Genomic DNA, 21,125 nt, shown 5'->3' on the forward strand with positions numbered 1-21,125 from the left:
TGGAAGGAAATTTGTGGCTCCTCTCAGATTCCAGAACTTTCTGCCACAGAAATGTGAGGAACATGTGTTTTTTTAGCCACATTTTGAGGTTTGCAAAGGATTCTGGGTAACAGAACCTGGTCCGAGCCCCGCAAGTCACCCCTCCTTAGATTCCCCTAGGTTTCTAGTTTTCAGAAATGCACAGGTTTGGTAGGTTTCCCTAGGTGGCGGCTGAGCTACAGGCCAAAATCTACAGGTAGTCACTTCGCAAAAAACACCTCTGTTTTCTTCCAAAAATTTGGATGTGTCCACGTTGCGCTTTGGGGCGTTTCCTGTCGCGGGCGCTTTGCCTACCCACACAAGTGAGGTATCATTTTTATCGGGAGACTTGGGGGAACGCTGGGTGGAAGGAAATTTGTGGCTCCTCTCAGATTCCAGAACTTTCTGCCACAGAAATGAGAGGAACTTGTGTTTTTTTAGCCAAATTTGGAGGTTTGCATAGGATTCTGGGTAACAGAACCTGGTCCGAGCCCCGCAAGTCACCCCTCCTTAGATTCCCCTAGGTCTCTAGTTTTCAGAAATGCACAGGTTTGGTAGGTTTCCCTAGGTGGCGGCTGAGCTACAGGCCAAAATCTACAGGTAGTCACTTCGCAAAAAACACCTCTGTTTTCTTCCAAAAATGTGGATGTGTCCACGTTGCGCTTTGGGGCGTTTCCTGTCGCGGGCGCTAGACCTACCCACACAAGTGAGGTATCATTTTTATCGGGAGACTTGGGGGAATGCTGGGTGGAAGGAAATTTGTGGCTCCTCTCAGATTCCAGAACTTTCTGCCACAGAAATGTGAGGGACATGTGTTTTTTTTAGCCAAATTTTGAGGTTTGCAAAGGATTCTGGGTAACAGAACCTGGTCCGAGCCCCGCAAGTCACCCCATCTTGGATTCCCCTAGGTCTCTTGTTTTCAGAAATGCACAGGTTTGGTAGGTTTCCCTAGGTGCCGGCTGAGCTAGAGGCCAAAATCTACAGGTAGGCACTTCGCAAAAAACACCTCTGTTTTCTTCCAAAAATTTGGATGTGTCCACGTTGCGCTTTGGGGCGTTTCCTGTCGCGGGCGCTAGGCCTACCCACACAAGTGAGGTATCATTTTTATCGGGAGACTTGGGGGAATGCTGGGTGGAAGGAAATTTGTGGCTCCTCTCAGATTCCAGAACTTTCTGCCACAGAAATGTGAGGAACATGTGTTTTTTTAGCCACATTTTGAGGTTTGCAAAGGATTCTGGGTAACAGAACCTGGTCCGAGCCCCGCAAGTCACCCCTCCTTAGATTCCTCTAGGTCTCTAGTTTTCAGAAATTCACAGGTTTAGTAGGTTTCCCTAGGTGGCGGCTGAGCTACAGGCCAAAATCTACAGGTAGTCACTTCGCAAAAAACACCTCTGTTTTCTTCCAAAAATGTGGATGTGTCCACGTTGCGCTTTGGGGTGTTTCCTGTCGCGGGCGCTAGGCCTACCCACACAAGTTAGGTATCATTTTTATCGGGAGACTTGGGGGAACGCTTGGTGGAAGGAAATTTGTGGCTCCTCTCAGATTCCAGAACTTTCTGCCACAGAAATGTGAGGAACATGTGTTTTTTTAGCCAAATTTTGAGGTTTGCAAAGGATTCTGGGTAACAGAACCTGGTCCGAGCCCCGCAAGTCACCCCATCTTGGATTCCCCTAGGTCTCTAGTTTTCAGAAATGCACAGGTTTGGTAGGTTTCCCTAGGTGCCGGCTGAGCTAGAGGCCAAAATCTACAGGTAGGCACTTCGCAAAAAACACCTCTGTTTTCTTCCAAAAATTTGGATGTGTCCACGTTGCGCTTTGGGGTGTTTCCTGTCGCAGGCGCTAGGCCTACCCACACAAGTGAGGTATCATTTTTATCGGGAGACTTGGGGGAACGCTGGGTGGAAGGAAATTTGTGGCTCCTCTCAGATTCCAGAACTTTCTGCCACAGAAATGTGAGGAACATGTGTTTTTTTAGCCACATTTTGAGGTTTGCAAAGGATTCTGGGTAACAGAACCTGGTCCGAGCCCCGCAAGTCACCCCTCCTTGGATTCCCCTAGGTCTCTAGTTTTCAGAAATGCACAGGTTTGGTAGGTTTCCCTAGGTGCAGGCTGAGCTAGAGGCCAAAATCTACAGGTAGGCACTTCTGCAAAAAACACCTCTGTTTTCTTCCAAAAATTTGGATGTGTCCACGTTGCGCTTTGGGGCGTTTCATGACGCGGGCGCTAGGCCTACCCACACAAGTGAGGTATCTTTTTTATCGGGAGACTTGAGGGAACATAGATTAGCAAAACAAGTGTTATTGCCCCTTGTCTTTCTCTACATTTTTTCCTTCCAAATATAGGAGAGTGTGTAAAAAAGACATCTATTTGAGAAATGCCCTGTAATTCACATGCTAGTTTGGTCACCCCGGAATTCAGATATGTGCAAATAACCACTGCTCCTCAACACCTTATCTTGTGCCCTTTTTGGAAATACAAAGGTTTTCTTGATAGCAATTTTTTACTCTTTATATTTCAGCAAATGAATTGCTGTATACCCGGTATAGAATGAAAACGCACGTCAGGGTGCAGCTCATTTATTGGCTCTGGGTTCCTTGGGTTCTTGATGAACCTACAAGCCCTATATATCCCCGCAACCAGAGGAGTCCAGCAGACGTAACGGTATATTGCTTTTGATAATCTGACATTGCAGGGAAAAGTTACAGAGTAAAACGTAGAGAAACATTTATGTTTTTTTCACCTCAATTTCAATATTTTTCTTTTTCAGTTGTTATTTTCTGTAGGAAACCCTTGTAGGATCTACACAAATGACCCCTTGCTGAATTCAGAATTTTGTCTACTTTTCAGAAATGTTTAGGTCTCTGGGATCCAGCATTGGTTTCATGCCCATTTCTGTCACTGACTGGAAAGAGGCTGAAAGCACATAAAATTGCAAAAATGGGGTATGTCCCAGTAAAATGCCAAAATTGTGTTGAAAAATTGGGTTTTCTGATTCAAGTCTGCCTGTTCCTGAAAACTGGGAAGCTGATGAGTTCAGCACCACAAACCCTTTGTTGATGCCATTTTCAGGGGAAAAACCACAAGCCTTCTTCTGCAGCCACTTTTTCCAATTTTTTTGAAAAAAACGAAATTTTCACTGTATTTTGGCCAATTTCTTGGCCTCCTTCAAGGGAACCCACAAAGTCTGGGTACCTCTAGAATCCCTAGGATGTTGGAAAAAAAGGACGCAAATTTGGTTTGGTTAGCTTATGTGGACAAAAAGTTATTAGGGCCTAAGCGCGAACTGCCCCAAATAGGCAAAAAAAGGCCTGGCACAGGAGGGGGAAAAGGCTTGGCAGCGAAGGGGTTAAAAAAAAATAGCAAAGGAACGGGAAAACAATTATTTGTCCTTAGTTCTTGGTCTCAAATTATAACGGCTTTTTCCAGGTACTGTCTGGTTCTGGAACAAGATTTCAGGCTCTGTAGTGTTCAATCGAATTGACGGTGGCACAGCTTCTTGCAAATTATTGTCACTTTCTCGTTCAGAAATTGTTCCTTTTACACGTGCATCGCTAAATGGCAAAAACCGATGCACAGTCTCAGTCTCAGAGTCAGCGATCCCCTCCTGGACCCACCGGTCGTACGGTAGAGGAAAAGGGACCCTCTTGCAGTGTACGCCGTAGATCCAGTTCTTTTTCCCTTCCACTCGAACAGCTGATCTTGTTGAGAGAAGGACGAGGTGGGGGCTGGTCCAACGGGGCTGGTCATTCTTTGGCCGCTGGAAGTTCTTGACCAGCACCCATGATCCAGGATCGATAAGATGTCCTGGAGCTTCAGAGACCTGAGGCAGAGTATTGTGAACCTGTTGGTGCAGAACACGCAATTTAGCCGTCAATTCATACAAATAATCAAGCAGTACAGGGTGTTCGATCTCACTGAATTTTGTTGGTCTTGGCACTCCCCATATGTTGGCCGGGTGGCCGAACACAATTTCATAGGGACTAAGTCCCACTCGCGAATGCACAGTCATTCTTGTTGATAGGAGTGCTAAAGGCAGAGTGTCAGGCCATTTAAGACCAGAGCTCGCTTGTATCTTTGCCAACTTCAGTTTTTGCGTGCCATTATAGCACTCTACTAGTCCAGCTGATTGGGGGTGATTTGCAGCGTGGAATTTTTGCTGGATACCTAGCCCCTCACATACTTTTTTCATCACTCGACCCACAAATCCACTCCCATTATCACTCCAGACCATTCTCGGCATTCCAAACCTAGGGAAGAATTCTTTGGCAAGGGCTTTAGCTGTGGATAAGGCAGTGTTGTCTTTTAAGGGATATGCTTCTACCCATCTTGAAAAGGCACAAACAACAACGAGTACGTATTTCAGATTGTTGCACCTTTCCATGTGGATGAAATCTAGCTGCAAAACCTCGAACGGATATGTTGGAGGTGCAAAATGACCAGCTGGAGTTGGGGTTCCCCTACCAGGACTGTATTTCAGACACACCATGCAATTCTTGACCACATTCTCTGCACATTTAGGAATTCCAGCATTTTGCCATACTTGAGCCAAAAACTTACAAATCCCTTTCACACTGATATGAGCCATTCCATGAGCCATTGTCAGCACTGCAAGGACATACGCATCGGGTAACAACCATCGCTGATGTTCTGACAAGTCAACCCAACAACCATTTTCATCCAATTTACCCGTACTTTCTTTCCACACATTCAACTCTTTCTCTGAAGCTTCAGCTTGAAGAGACTTCACACCCTCTATCGTATCTTCACACATTCCAACGTCACCAACCCATCTTGCGGGGCCTGCAACATACATTCGATTCATCACATCTTTTGCTGTTTCTTTTGCGATTTCGTCAGCAAATGCATTGCCACAACCAACATCATCAGTAACCTTCTTGTGTGCACTGCATTTCACAATCGCAACTTGTAATGGCAGTGACTCAAGAAGCTCATTCACCAACTGACCATGCTGAATTTTAGTTCCATGCGAAGTCAGGAACCCACGTTCTTTCCACAATCGTCCAAAACTATGGGCCACACCAAACGCATACTGGCTGTCGGTATATATGGTCACTTTCATTCCTTTCGATAACACACACGCTCTCGTAAGTGCAATCAGCTCTGCTGCTTGAGCTGAATTATGTGGTAATACGTGCAGCTTCAACAATAGTATGCAAAGTTGTGACAGCATATGCTGCAGTCGTATCACCATTCGGAAGCTTGAAGCATGAACCATCCACCCATAAGGTACCATCACACTTTACAAGAGGAGTGTCTTTAAGATCTACTCTCCCTTTCGTTTCTTCTTCTGTCCTAAGAAAACAATCATGTTGTTCAACATCATCTGTTTCTACTGAAATCGGCAATAATGTGGCTGGATTCAACGTATTGCACCTCTTTATGTGCACATGACTCGCTAACAGTGTCAACTCGTAACCTGACAATCGAGCACTAGTTAAATGCTGTGTCTTGGTCCTGTTTAACAACGTGTCCACTGCATGTGGAACCATCACAATCAACATATTATTCATCACTAACCCATCAGACTGTCGAATAGAAATAGCTGCTGACACTGTGGCTCTCAAGCAACTCGGCAATGCTTTAGCTACCGGATCCAAAGTCGACGAAAAATATGCGCATGGGCGCTGCTTGTCTCCAAAAGACTGTGTCAGCACTGACAATGCACAACCCTCTTTCTCATGGACATACAGTGTAAAGGGCTTACTGTAGTCGGGGGTACCCAACACAGGAGCCAAACACAATGCATTACGCAATTTGGAAAAACTTTTCTGACAATCTTCAGACCACGGAACGGGATTCGGTGTATCTTTATAGGTCAATGCTACCAAAGGTTTGGCCAGCAAAGAAAAATTCGGTATCCATTGTCTGCAGTATGATGTAATGCCCAAGAAAGCACGTACTTCTCTCTGTGTCCTTGGCACCCTCAATTTTGCAATTGCCTGAATTCTTTCTGAGGTCAGTTTCCTTCCCTCCTTCGATAAGAGATGACCTAAGTAGGTCACTTCTTGTCGACAATATTGCAGTTTTGAAAGGGACACTTTGTGATGTAAATCAGACAAATGACACAACAACAACAAGGTGGCTTCTTTACAAATCTCTTCAGTATCTGTAGCGACTAGCAAATCATCAATGTACTGAATAAGGGTAGCGCCGTCAGGTAAAATAATTGCAACAAGCTGTGTTTTTAAAGCCTGACTATATATTGATGGACTTTCACAGTAGCCTTGAGGAGCGCGTTTGAAGCGGAAACTTCGGCCTCCTAAACTGAAGCCAAAAATATCCCTGCTCTCCTCCGCAATCGGGATGCTGAAGAAAGCATTCTTTAAGTCAATCACCGAGAACCAGGTGGCGGAAGCTGGAATCATAGTTAATATGGCAGTGATATCAGGAACAACTGGAAACTGTGGCACAACTATTTTATTTACCTCTCTAAGATCAATCACGAACCTGTAAACAGGTGGCTTAGAGGGGTCAGTACGTTTCAAAACAGGCAGAACAGGACTATTACAAACGTTGCCTCTTGTCTCTTCAATTACATCTTTTTCAATTAAATCATAAATGATCGCTAGCAACGCCTTTTCACCTTCACTAGAGATCTTGTATTGTTGAATGCGTGGTAATTTAACATTGGCTTTCAATGTCACAACATAAGGCGGTATTTCCAAAAGACCCACATCATTAGGACCAGTAGCCCAAATGATATCAGGAAGAAACGACAATTCGGTCGGAAGTTTATCCTTCGACAAATACATTGGAGAGACCATTTTCCTACCCAGTGTAAGTTGTACTCCCGAAGGAGAACAATATAATGTCGCACACAATCTTTTCAACAAATCCAATCCTAGCAAATTTTCACCACAACCTGTCGTCAGAATAAGGGGTGCTTCCAATTCACAAGGTCCAACAGAAAGGGACATAGGACTAAAAATCGGGTTCCTAACCGGGGCTCCAGAAAAACCTACTGAAACATTCATCTCGCCAGACAAAGGTGCACCAGGGAGTTTTGAGTGCATAATAGAACTCTTTGTAGCACCAGTATCCAACAGAAAAGGCTCCGACACACCTGATGTAATCACCTTAACATAAGGTCCATTCTGATCTACTGAACTAAAAAAACTCCCTCTCTTCGTCTATGGCTGTCTTAGCAATTATTACCTTCCAGGTTCTCATCTTCTGTATAGTAGTCGTCAGCATAGTACTGAGCCGTCCTACCAGACGCGTTATGTTGCTGGTCAAAACTATTCATTGAGTTTTGAGACGGAAAGGAACGCGTGTTCTTGGGGAAACTTCCACGTCCTCTACCTCTAGGAGCTTGTTGAACACCTCGACCTCTTGCGCCAGAAGCATCATTCGTACGCTGTAACAAAATAGGACAACTACACTTGAAATGACCCTCTTCTTTACAATATGAACACTGATTGGGACCTACAGGAACACGTGGTTGAGAAAACTCGAACCTTTACGAGTTTCTCTGGAACTGTTGAGGTTGCTGATAGCTACTCTGACCACCACGTGGCGGATACGCCTGTTGTAAAAGAACCTTCGTCTTTAATTCTTTAGTTTTCTTGTCTGCTCTATCCTTCTCATCTTTATCCCTATTTTCGTAGTACTGTGCAGTAGCCAATATTTGTGCTGAAGAGGAAACGGCCCAAGAACTCTCTGAATCCTTCAATTTCTTACACAGCTCGGCAAGCAAATTGTGCACAAACTTGTCGACGAACAACCATTGACCACTTTCTGTACTCATATCTTGACCACTGTGGTCGATAAACGTTTCCTCAAACCTGGTGAAGAAATCAGACACTGTTTCATCTTTCTTCTGCTTACACGCAGATAGTTTATCCCAATTCACACGCATCGCAGGCATTAAAGTCTTCATGTAAGTAATGATCCTAGCAGGCAGTTCTGCTACCAAAGGCTCAGGCTTGGCACCACCAACTTGTCTATCATTTGCAGCACTAATATTAGCCCATGAGTCACCTAACTCTTGCGCATGATCTGTATGGCGAATCAATCCCCACAAAGGCTGTGGAATAACATTCCCAAATAACATGTCTATGTCGGCTAAATTCATAATGCATGAGTCTGCAGTCTGTGATAATTCCTTATAATACCCTGCAGGGTTTTTACGGGGATCAGGCAAAGTCTGCTTAAAGGCTAAAACTTCAGCTCGCTTCCACGGAACATGTACCCAAACACGCTGAAAATGAGCTGGGACAGCATCAATTTGATTAGCAACATCAGCCGCAACGGCATCCTTCCATACCGGAGGGACTTCTCTCATTGGGTACTGTCGCACCTTTTTTTTAACAGAGGAGTCATGTTCGAACAATGACTGAGAACGATCCTTATTCCTAAAGGACTACAACGTCGCAACTGCTTTCTCAACATCGGAACCCACAATCGTGCCATTTGCAAACTCAAACCGTACACAGCACAAATCAGGCGGATTTGTTTCCAAATCATTATCCTCCAATTCCTCACAAAGGAAAGCACACATTTTCTCAAAAACGTATCTTTGTTTCGGTGCTTCCCATTGACGGAAGACATCCATAACAGACTCTACATCGTATCTTAAAGGGTAAACAAGCCATTTATGCGCCATACGGTCAAACATTTCTCTCGCTCGAGAATTAGGCAGTTGACTACGCGACTGCTTACGCTCCGAATATGGGGTCACACCAGACGACCCAAAGAGAGGAAATATAAGGCTGGCAACAGTATCTGTCATTCTCTGTCGGACAGAAGGAGAAGTTGATGAAAGAACAGGAGGAAAAACAGAGGGAGGCAAGGCATACGCAGAGGCAGACTCAGAGGCAGTATCAGGAAGAACACCAGAAGAGGCAGTCGATGTAGTACATAAAGTCGTAGGAGGTACAGATGGAGCAGGTAGCGAAGTCGGCGGCCCTTGAAGGGGCTGCGCCATAGTAGTAGGAGCCAACTGAAGAGGAGCTGGCGGCTGTGGAAGAACCTGAGGCACAATAACCGGAGGTTGCACAGCTAAAGGTTGCGGAGGTGCTGTAGCATTCTGCGCATAAGGGGGTGGCGACCTCAACAAGTGTGACATTAAAGGATCTTTTGCAAGTTCTTTTGCTGCATCTTGCTGAAGAAGCGGAAAAACTGGATAACATTTATCGGTCACCATTTTACGTTGCCTGTGCAACTGCTCATTTATCTGTTCTTCTTCATCATCTTTAAACTGTATGGCAGCTTGCATTATCGAGATACCCTCTTCCCTCTTATTTCTCTTTGCTAATTTAATTTCCTTCTGTTTGGCTTCCTTACGCCATAGGCGGAAAGAGTCAAACATCGCCGGCCGGGCTTTCTTCTTAAAAAGTTCAACCTCCAGATTATCCAGAATCTCTGTGTCAAAACTACCATATTGAGGCCATTTTAAAACACCATCTTTCCTGGTGTATCGGATCCATACTTCATTATATATGATGGGGCCTATGCCATGTTTTACATATAGTTCATAGGTTGGAGTTCCAATCGGAGGAACCGGACACGAGTCCTCCAATCGGGAATCCCTATTATAACCAAGACAAAACAAATTTCCATGTCTGCTAAGACCAGGCATCTTCGCTCTCCAGTCTAGCTTCAAACTTCAAAGGATTATCGAATACGATAGTCTCGTGAATACACAAATCCCTTGGCTTTGGTACTTGCAAGTTCCAAATCAAAGATCCCAAGGGGATACCAAACTAAGAACCAAACTAAGGACTGGGAGACGCTCCACTTATACTTAACTGAGGTATCAATGACGTCACCAGAAGACTCGTTTATCGTTTCGCTCTACCAAATCATCAAGGGTCCAAAACAGGGTGATAGTCAGGGCAGCAGTCCTTCGTAGCTGTCGGAAAGCGGGGAACCTCGCAGCAAAGACTTTCGGACCACGTCGACATACAGGGGTCGATGAAGTGGCGGCCTCCCTCCAGAATTTTTAACACGAAGCTCCTCACGAACCTCTGGCTTGGACCGGTACCGCTGAAATCGCCCCACGTTGGGCGCCAACTGAAGTACTGGGTTTTTCAGAACCCAGTGGTGCCAAGGAACACACCCTAAGACTTCGAGTCCTTCCTGTTTCAGACTACAGAAACACAGAGTCTTCTTGGTGAAGTCAAAGATTTTGTTTATTGGCTGCAGCCAGTAACAGGTATCCTAGAAGTACAACACAGTGTATATTCTCAGGAGACTGCTCCCCTTGCAAAGCTAACCTTCTCTTTTATACAAAATATTATGCTTTAGGCAAACATTCCTTATTTTACAGTTGACCATTCACATATTTTCACTACAAAGAAATAGCAGGGTTATGATGACAAGCCATATTTCAGTTTGTCCAGCCCTCAATCAATTACCCGGCAAGGCTCAGTACATTCATCAGATATCGACGGACCCCCAATATAAACAGGCACCTCCTCCTTGTAAAGCAAGTCATAAAGAACGAAACAGGGACAGGTGTGTGTAAGATTAGGCATGGTTTGTGTGTGATGAAAAGGTTTTATGATGTGTTGTGCCTTGATACTAATCTCATTCGGCCACTGGGAAAGAAACTGGCCGAACAGGTTTGGCTTCAGGCAGTGGAGTCAGCTTGCTCAGGTCACAGAGGAGTCAGCAAAGATGTACGTGTCCTTCAGACTCGTTTTCAGCATTAGTCATTGGCCTATGTGAGGGAAATCACAAAATGGCTGTCGTTTAAATGGAACCTCAGAGTTTCAGGACGGAAACTCTGATATTCGGGTGATTTTGTCACCTGAATATGAATACAATGCTTGTGCATACTATTCTAACCATTCTCGGTCTGCTGATACCAAAATCGTTGTGATATGACGATGTTTATAACACGGGTCCAGAATTTTCAGTACCACACTAGGAGACATGCAAAGCTACTACTATACCACTTATATCATATATCACTATATCATAAGAAAACACAATACTCAGAGTTACTAAACATAAAGGTATTTTATTTTAGTGACAATATGCCAAAAGTATCTCAGAGGATACCCTCACTTAGGAGGTAAGTAATATACACAAATTATATGTACACAAACCCAACACAGGTAAGTAACAGTAAGAAAAATAGTGCAAACAATGTAGAATCACAATAGGATGCAATAGGTAGACATAGACCTAGGGGCAACACAAACCATATACTCCAAAAGTGGAATGCAAATCACAAATGGACCCCAGACCTATGGGAGATTGTAGAGGGTCGCTGGGACTGTGAGAAAACAGTAAGGGTGTCCAAAATACCCCACCCCAAGACCCTGAAAAGTAGGAGTAAAGTTACCCTACTACCCCAGAAAGACAGTATAGTTGAGATAGGGGATTCTGCAAGAACCACAAGCACCAGCAAAACACTGAAGACGGATTCCTGTACCTGAGGACCTGTAAAGGAAGGGGACCAAGTCCAAGAGACACGAAAGTGTCTGGGTGGGGCAGGTGCCCACTAAACCCCGGATGAAGGTGCAAAAGGGCTGCCTTCGGGTGGAAGAAGCCAAAGATTCTGCAACAATGGAAATGGCTACGAACTTCTCCTTTGGATGGAAGATCCATGGTGTGCTGGAGGTTGCAGAAGTGTTTCCAGGCAGAAATACCGCAAACAAGCTTTGCTAGCTGCAAGAGTTGCGGTTGGGGATTTTGGTTGCTGCTGGGGTCCAGGAAAGACCAGGAAGTCGCCCCTCGGAGGAGGAGACAGAGACGGCGCTCAGCAACTCAGAGATCCCCCACAGAAGCAGGCAGCACCTGCAGAAGTACCAGAACAGGCACTTAGAACATCTCAGGACAGCGGTGGGGTCAGAGTCACAAAGGAGGGTCCCACGACGTCGGAGTCCAACTCAGTGAGTTGGGCAATGCAGGACGGAGTGCTGGGGACCCAGGCTAGGCTCTGCACTAAGGAATCCTTGGAAAAGTGCACAGAAGCCAGATCAGCTGCAGATCACGCAGTACACAGGATTAATGTCTGGCGTGGGGAGGCAAATTCAAATCCACCAAATTCCCCAGCCCTTCACACCTATTTCCAAAGGGAGAGGGTGTAACACCCTCCCTCAGAGGAAATCCTTTGTTCTGCCTTCCTGGGACTGGGCTGCCCAGGCCGCAGGGTGTCAGAAACCTGTCTGAGGTGTTGGCAGCAGCAGCAGCTGCAGTGGAGACCCCGGAAAGGCAGTTTGGCAATACCCGGGTTCTGTGCTACAGACCCTGGGATGCATGGAATTGTCCCCCCAATACCAGAATGGTATTGGGGTGCCAATTCTATGATCCTAGGCATGTTACATGGCCATGTTTGGAGTTACCATGGTGACGCTACATATAGGTATTGACCTATATGTAGTGCACATGTGTAATGGTGTCCCCGCACTCACAAAGTTCAGGGAATTTGCCATGAACAATTATGGGGGGCACCTTGGCTAGTGCCAGGGTGCCCACACACTAAGTAACTTGGCACCTAACCTTCACCAAGTGAGGGTTAGACATATAGGTGACTGATAAGTTACTTATGTGCAGTGAAAATGGCTGTGAAATAATGGGGATGTTATTTTGCTCAGGCTGCAGTGGCAGTCCTGTGTAAGAATTGTCTGAGCTCCCTATGGGTGGCAAAAGAAATGCTGCAGCCCATAGGGATCTCCTGGAACCCCAATACCCGGGGTACCTAGGTACCATATACAAGGGAATTATAAGGGTGTTCCAGTGTGCCAATGAGAATTGGTAAAATTAGTCACTAGCCTGTAGTGACAATTTTAAAGCAGAGAGAGAGCATAAACACTAAGGTTCTGGTTAGCAGAGCCTCAATGATTCAGTTAGGCACCACACAGGGAACACATATAGGGCACAAACCTATGGGCACTGGGGTCCTGGCTAGCAGGATCCCAGTGACACATATCAAATACACTGACAACATAGGGTTTTCACTATGAGCACTGGGCCCTGGCTAGCAGGATCCCAGTGAGACAGTAAAACACCCTGACATACACTCACAAACAGGCCAAAAGTGGGGGTAACATGGCTAGAAAGAGGCTACCTTCCTACACAACCCCCCCAAACTAAGGACAATAAGGCTAACCTTGGCCAGTTGAGTCTTTATTGTCTAAGTGGTGATAAATAGAGAGTAGCTCTGCAATAGATTGGTTACTCCCTTTATCATCCACTATATGGTTACTTCTCTGTGGGGATGTAAACCACCCAGTTTGAAGTTTTTTAGCTAGCCAACAATGTGAAGTCATATTGTCAGAGTTCCTATTAGTATGTTTAAGTTTAGAGCAGTGGGAATTGCCCACTGGACCTATATCAAGTGATGAGAATGCCAGACAGGGATGCTGTCTCAGTAAAGCCATAGCTGGGCAAAAACGTTGTGCATATGGCTGTAAAAGAGAACAGGGATGCTGTTTCTTTTGAGTTGGAGCAGGGCAGGGATGCTGTCCTATGAGCTCCATACTAGGAGGGCAGGGCTGCTGTCCTAAGTGTTGTGAGGCAGTGCAGGGTTGCGGCACTAAAGTTTCTCCGGGAGGGTTGGAGGGATGCTCCATGTTAACTAAAATGGTGCACTTTTTCTCACCAACATTAGTTATCCCACAGAGAGGTACTTCCACCACAGGGAGTACAGCTGTGCTAGCTGATGGTTCCCTTGGTACAGGTGACACCCCAGGAGAGGTTTCTCTCACCACAGGAATGGTATCCTGATGTGTTGTTCAGGAGACACTAGGTTTTCAGTCACCAAAGTGATACTGGCACCTGTGTCCCAGTAGGCCTGAGCCTCAACACCATTTATTGAAACTGTCTGCCTGTACTTATCCATTGTAAGCCACTAAGTGTGTGAGAAACTGTCTTGGGACTGACTACCCCAGTTTCTATGATGGACCCATAAGTGAAACCAACTACACCCTTATATTGACTGTTGCCAGTAGTCCCACTACTATTACCACTACTGCTAGGGGCACTAGAGTTTGATGTATTACTGGTGGTAGGCTCAGGGGGTTTACCTGGGCAGGACGTATCCCCTGGCCTATGGCCTTTATTTTTACAAACATAGCACCAAGGCTTTTTAATGTGTGTGGGTTGTGAAGTAGAGGAAGAAGTTCATTTTTCCCCACCCCCTGAAGAGTGTTTAGGATTTGAAGAAGGATCTTTAGTTTTACCCTTATACCCATGCTTATCCTGAGATTTCTCACCATCTTTCTTCTTGCCATCCTTGTCACCTCCTATATGAACTTTTCTGATCAGTCTTGCTCTGACCCATTTGTCTGCCTTCTTTCCCAATTCTTGGGGAGAGGTCAGATCTGAGACTATCAAGTACTGGTGCAACAAATCAGACACACAACTGTGAAGAATATGCTCTCTCAGGATCAGATTAAACAGGCTTTCATAGTCAGATACTTTACTGCCATGTAACCAACCCTCCAAGGCCTTCACTGAACAGTCAACCAAATCTGTCCCGTCTTGAGAGGACTCTTTTCTGGTGTCTCTGAACTTTTTCCTGTATTGTTCAGTGGTGAAGCCAAATCCATCCAAGAGTGCATACTTCAAAACCTTTTAATTATTGGCATCACTTTCCCTGACAGTAAGGAGCCTATCCCTACCTTTCCAGTGAAAGATAGCCACAAGATAGCAGCCCACTGCCTTTGAGGGACCAACTGTACCATACAGGCCCTCTCAAGTGCAGCAAACCACTTATTAATGGCACCCCCCTCCTTGTAAGGGGAGACTTGAATATTGAACAAATGTGTGTATTTCCTGTTTCCAAATATTCTAGAAGAGATGGTGGACAAATAGGAACTTGTGTTCCATCTATACACCCTATTATATGAGGATAATTAGCACCCCAGTAAAATTGATGGGATTGAATTTCCTGTGCACTTATGGGTAAGTATATGTAGCAGTTGATAGAGATAAGCATGGCATCTAGAAATCTGCGGGAAGAAAGAGAAAGTGCATTTTGAGAAATCCCACCAGTACAGCAATCACATCCTGATAACTGTCAGAGGCCAAAATGTATAAAATAGTACAATCCCTGAACACGGGAGTAGACAGAATTGCTTCACAGAGTACTGCTTTCTAGATGTCGCTTTAAAATTTCAATAATCTCTAATATTAGAGCGCTACTTAGCCTGTGTTTGTCAAAAATCTTATCCTCAGTTTGGTGGAAAATGTTCAGCCTGACTCTGAAAATCCTCTCCTGTCTCTGCCTCCTTCGCTTCTGAACAGCCAGTATTCACATCATGCCTCTGATGCATTCTGGGCCAGTTTTTTTTATAATTTCCACAGAGTTACCAATTGAAAGGAATTTGTGATAAATTGCATGTGCAAGTGGTCCTTCTTGAGACTAGCAGCCAATTGTGACAGCCTTGAACATACAATTTAAAAGTTGCAATTATGGATTCTTTAATTGCGATTTACAAATTAAGTGACAAAAAATAGCGATTCGCAAAATGGTGGCATCTCAAAGAACAATGTGAATTGCGTTGCTACATCAAAAATAGCCATCTTTTAATTCACAATGTCATTTGCAAGCGATTTACGAATCGCAAAAGCTTCATACATCTAGCTAACATTCTGAAAAATTTCTTCTGAATAAGTCAAAGAGGAAGATGTTTCTAGAAATCTGAAATAAAGTTAACAAGTTTACCTTTTAAATTACATTTTTGGAGGTGCCAATTTTCGCATAATGTAATTTTATTCAAAGTGGTTGATTTATCAAACTTCAATGTTTTTATATATATATATATGTATAAGATTGATTCTAAATGTTGTTCTAATTTTTTTCAATGCAGCCAGGTCCTGCATCCAACCCTACCACCCCCCAGGCTGCCAAACCCCTAATGAATTCACAAGGTCTTTCTCTGAAACCCCCCCACATGGTCCCGATGGTCAAGGTACTCCTCCCCACACCCTTATCTTGCACTCTTTTGCAGGACATGGGGACAAAGGGCCTCATTACGAGTTTAGCAGTACCAGGACCAATACATTGGTGGTGGCGGTCGTATCTCCAACAGGCTGGCGGAGACGACCGCCATGTTATGACCATGGCTACCTCCCCAGCAGAAGATAGCCAAACCACCACGAGTACCACCAGTGCGTCATGCCGCCATAGATGGCAGTAGCCACCTTCAGGCCAGCCTGGAGCATGTTTCCGCTGGACATATCATGAGGCTGCACACCACCAAGGTTTCTGCTGCGCTCGCACCACAATGGAAACCCTGGCAGAAACCAACTTTATAAAAGGAGACACTCACCTTCTGGAACACATATCTGTCTGGAGCCACCATGGAACCTGAACTGGACGTCCTCCTACTGCTCGTGCTCGCACAACAACACCAGAAATAGTGACAGCAACAGCAACAACCGTGAGTACACACACCTGCCTAACATTGTAGGGAAAACCCAAAGTACACACGCACACACAAAATACATATCCAGGACAGCTGGCATCAGTGACAAACACATGCAACCACACACCCATATGCACATACCCACATATACACATGAACACTCAAACTACACACACAAGGGACAACAGACACGTACAATAAACATACCAACCCGCAGACACACAGTACTGGCACAGTCCAACACAACAATACACAACAGCAGCGAATCACACAACAACACCACCACCGCAATGACACAAATGATTCAGCAAGCAAACACACCTCCACATGAGACCAGATACATACAACAACACATAACACCTGACAACCAATATACACAATCACACAACCACTCTACAAAGCATACGTCATACCACGTGAACAGTACACACAAAGCTTCTGACATACCCATTCCCACACACATGCATGCCCATACAACAAGCACACAAGGACACACAACACCACCAATTACACATGGCAACACAACCAATACACAAATCAACTACAAACATGCATGTACCAAACACAAACATATCCCACACACAATTCACAGTCATCACTGAGGACAAATGCCCAGACCACACCCACACATGCTGCCCAGACACAACAGCTAGCACAACCAACACACACACATGCTACACACACAAGCCAAATGCAAAACGTTCATGCGGAAATGAAGGCAGGGCAAGTATGTTACAATCGAGCCCAGATAGATGGTTTCCCCAGATAATTTAAAAAAAATATAAAAAAATAGAAATGCCACTAAATAAATAAATAACTATGTACAAAGACAAGGCCATTGGCCAATCCAAAGTTCAAGGTGCCAAAGGCAATCTGGTGTCCTAATGCCATGAAACGCTGTAGGAAAGTACCCTTTTTCTTGGCATGGTTACCCCTGTTTTCTGCCTGATGTCAGTGTGCTTGACTGTGTTCACTGGGATCCTGCTATCACTGTGTTCACTGGGGTTATGCTCTCCCAAAAAAGTCTGTTTTTTACACACAATTGCCATTCTTGTGTCCCCTTTCAAGTCCTAGTATGGTACCTAGGCACCCAGGGCATTGAGGTACCAGGGGATTCCTATGGGCTGCAGCAAATATTTTGCCTCCCATATGGAGCCCATGCAAAGTCTTCTACAGGATTGCCATTGCAGCCTGCGTGAAAAAGTGCAAGCACCCTTTCACTGCTATTTTCCCTCCACCAGGTCACTTAGAAGTCAACCCTTATAGCAGGCTCTCCAACCCTGACATCAGGGTGCAAAGTACCTGTGTGTGAGGACACCCCTGCACTAGCAGAGGTATCCCCACAAACTCCAGGACCATTTTCCCCGAATTTGTGAGTGCGGGGACACCATCTTACGCATGTACTGGACATAGGTAACTACCTATGTCCAGCTTTATAATGGTAACTCCGAACATAGGTATGTTTGGGATCAAATACTTTTGAATCATACCCCAAGGCTTTTGTAAGCATTGGTTGTATGATTCCATGCACTCTGGGAGCTCCTTTGAGGACCCTCCAGTATTGCCATTTCAGCTTTCTGAGGTTTTCCAGTCAGGCCCAGCTGCTGCCACCTCAAAGACAGGTTTCTGCCCTCCTGTTGCTCGAAACACTTGAGCCCAGGAAGGCAGAACAAAGGATTTCCTTTGGGGGAGGCATTTCCCTTTGGAAATAGGTGTTACAGGCTTGAGAGGAATATCCTCCCAAAGCCACTGGAAATGCTTTAAAGGGCACAATTGGTGCCCTCCTTGCATAAACCAGTCTACAACGGTTCATGGACCCCCAGTCCCTGCTCTGGCATGAAACTAGACAAAACCACTCCCCTGTCCATCACCACCCCAGGGATAGTGCTCAGAGCTCCTCTGGAGGGTTCCTGGGTTTTGCTATTTTGGATTCAAGGTTGGCTGGGAAGTCAGGGAGGCCAGTGCCAGCAGGTGACGTCAGAGCCCTCCCCTGATATGTGCTTACCTGGTTAGGTAGCCAATCCCTCTTTTAGGGCTCTTTAGGGTCTCTCCTTTGGGTGGTTCCTCTAATTCGGATTGCACGACTCCAGGAGGAATCCTCTGCATCCTCCACTTTGACTTCTCATTGAAGAAACTGCATCTGGACCATCCAGGAACTCTACAAGCTGCAACAAAGAAGCAAGACACCTTCTGCAACATTGTATCTCTGTCTCCTGCCAGCAACTGCAGCAGTTTCCCAGTCTAGCATCCTCTGAGAACAGCCCCTCTTCAGCCTGCATTAGAAGAGCAAAGGAATCTCCCTTGGGGTGAAGGAGTCACTCCCCTGCTTCTGCAGGCATCAACTGCGACACAACCGGCTGCATGGATCCCCTCTCCTGCTGATCTGTGTGGATCCTGCATCACAGGTGGTGGACTGAAGTGGTCCCGATGGTCCTCTCTTCCAGCTGTCCCACTATGGTGAAGGTAAGACCTTGCCTCCCCACGCAAGACAGTACCCCTGTGCACAGCATCTTTTGCAGCTGCCAAGGCTTGTTGGCATCCTTCCTCCAAGTCCTTCATGCATTTTGTAGCTCTGGCACCCAGCACTCTGTCCTGTGACGCACAGCTTCCTGAGTGGTTCTCCAGCGGCGTGGAAGCCTTTGTCATAGTGTTGCGTCAGCATCTCCTGCAACTTTATTTTCCCTGTGCTGTGGGACTCCTGTATGTGCTGCCTGGTCTTCTGTGGGCTCTCTGAGCTGCTGAAAGCACGCTCTGACTCCTTCTCCTCAGTAGAGTCCACCTGGCCCTCCCCGGTCCTTGGCAGCGCCATTTTCTGCTAACCACGAGTTTTGTGTGTGCCAAGGCTTGTTGGTGGACTCCGACAACACAAATTTGACTGTCATCCTCCATCTGGTGTGGTACACCTGCACCCTCCAGGAACCCTACTTTGTCTTCTTGGGTGCAGTGCTGACTTTTCGTCTTCACTGGTGGTTCACCTTTTGCACATTCATCCAGGTTAGCAGGGACTCCTGCTCTTCCTGGACTCTTCTGTGCTTCTGGGACTTGGTCCTCTTCGTCCACAGGTCTTCTTGTCCAGGAATCTACTTTTGGTGTCTTGCAGTCTCTTCTGGGTTTTGCATAATTCTTCTTGTTTCTGTGTGTGTTCTGGAAAAGTTACTGTGATTTACTCCTGCTTTCCTGGTCACTGGATTGGGTTGTGGTACTTACCTTTGGACTTTTCTAGTACTCCCAGCTTGGCTCTACACACTACACTTGCCTAGGTGGGAGACCGACTTCCGCATTCCACTTTTTTTCTATATGGTTTGTGCTCCCCCCAGGTCCATTTCTAACTATTGTGATTTTCACTAATTGCACTGTTTTCTAACTGTTTGTATGCCTATTTCTGCATACTAGTGTATATAATTTGTGTATTACTTACCTCCTAAATGAGTATAGTTTCTATGATATTTGTGGCATTTGTGTCACCAAAATAAAGTACCTGTATTTTTGTAAAGCTGAGTATTTTCTTTCATGTGTATGAGTACTGTGTGACTACAGTGGTATTGCATGAGCTTTGAATGTGTACTAGATAAGCCTTAGCTGCTCATCCACAGCTACCTCTAGAGAGCGTTGCTTCTAGACACTGCCCACACTACACTAATGAGGGATAAATGGACCCAGTATAAGGTGTAATTACTATGGGGGTCATTCCAACCCTGGCGGTCGGTGTTAAAGCGGCGGCAAAACCGCTAACTGGCTGGCGGTCAAAAAAATGGAATTCCGACCCTGGCGGAAACCGCCAACAGAGACCGCCACTTCAACACACCACCCGCCACGGCGGGACAAACAAACAGTGAGACGGTCACCGCCAACAGACAGGCGGGAGACAATGTACCGCCCACCCTATCACAACCCACCAATCCGCCACCTTTTCCGGGGCGGTAGCCCTGCCGATAAAAACACGGCGGAAACAGCCATTTCAAACGGAAAACGCTCATCTCCATACACCCCACGAGGAATCTGGACAGCATGGAACCCGAACTCCACATCCTCCCAGCGATTGTCTTCCTGCTCCTCTACCAGGAGCACGAGCGCCGGCGCAGAAGACAACAGTGAGTACTGCACCTACGACACAGGGGAGGGGGGAGGGAAGAAATTACGGGGACACACATATGCGACACACCCACCCTCACCCACTACAACACACACATCAATGCATAGCAACACATCACAGTTACCCCCCCAAACCCCCTGGAGGAATGCAAAGACAAAAGGAAATGATTATAAACTTTGGAATATATTGTATGACTGAGTATAAAATATATCACACATCTAAAACTTTATATACATAAATTGTCAAGTCCGATATGTGTATCAGGCATTGTTCGTGGGCCACTGGGCCCAAATCACATGGGCAAAGCCCACACAGGATACCTGACTCCAACGGAGAGAACACTACAGGGGCATCAGATAGGAAAACTACAGGCACCTCAGGGGGAAGGGAAGGGGGGGCACCTCAGCCAGATGAGTCCACGACGCCAGATCCACGAGGGGCCTCCATGGCCACTGTTCCATCCTGGGGAGTGCAAAGCCACAGTGTCTCAAGTCTCTAAAGTAGGTGGCTTGCCCACTGTGCCATCCTGGGGAGTTCAAAGCCACAGTCTCTCAAGTCTCTACAGTGGGTGGCTTGCCCACTGTGCCATCCTGGGGAGTGCAAAGCCACAGTCTCTCAAGTCAATATCAGTCTCCACTGGTACTGGAGGGGGACCAGTGCCCAGAGTGC

Source organism: Pleurodeles waltl, chromosome 1_1, assembly GCF_031143425.1.
Source record: "Pleurodeles waltl isolate 20211129_DDA chromosome 1_1, aPleWal1.hap1.20221129, whole genome shotgun sequence".
Lineage (NCBI taxonomy): Eukaryota > Metazoa > Chordata > Amphibia > Caudata > Salamandridae > Pleurodeles > Pleurodeles waltl.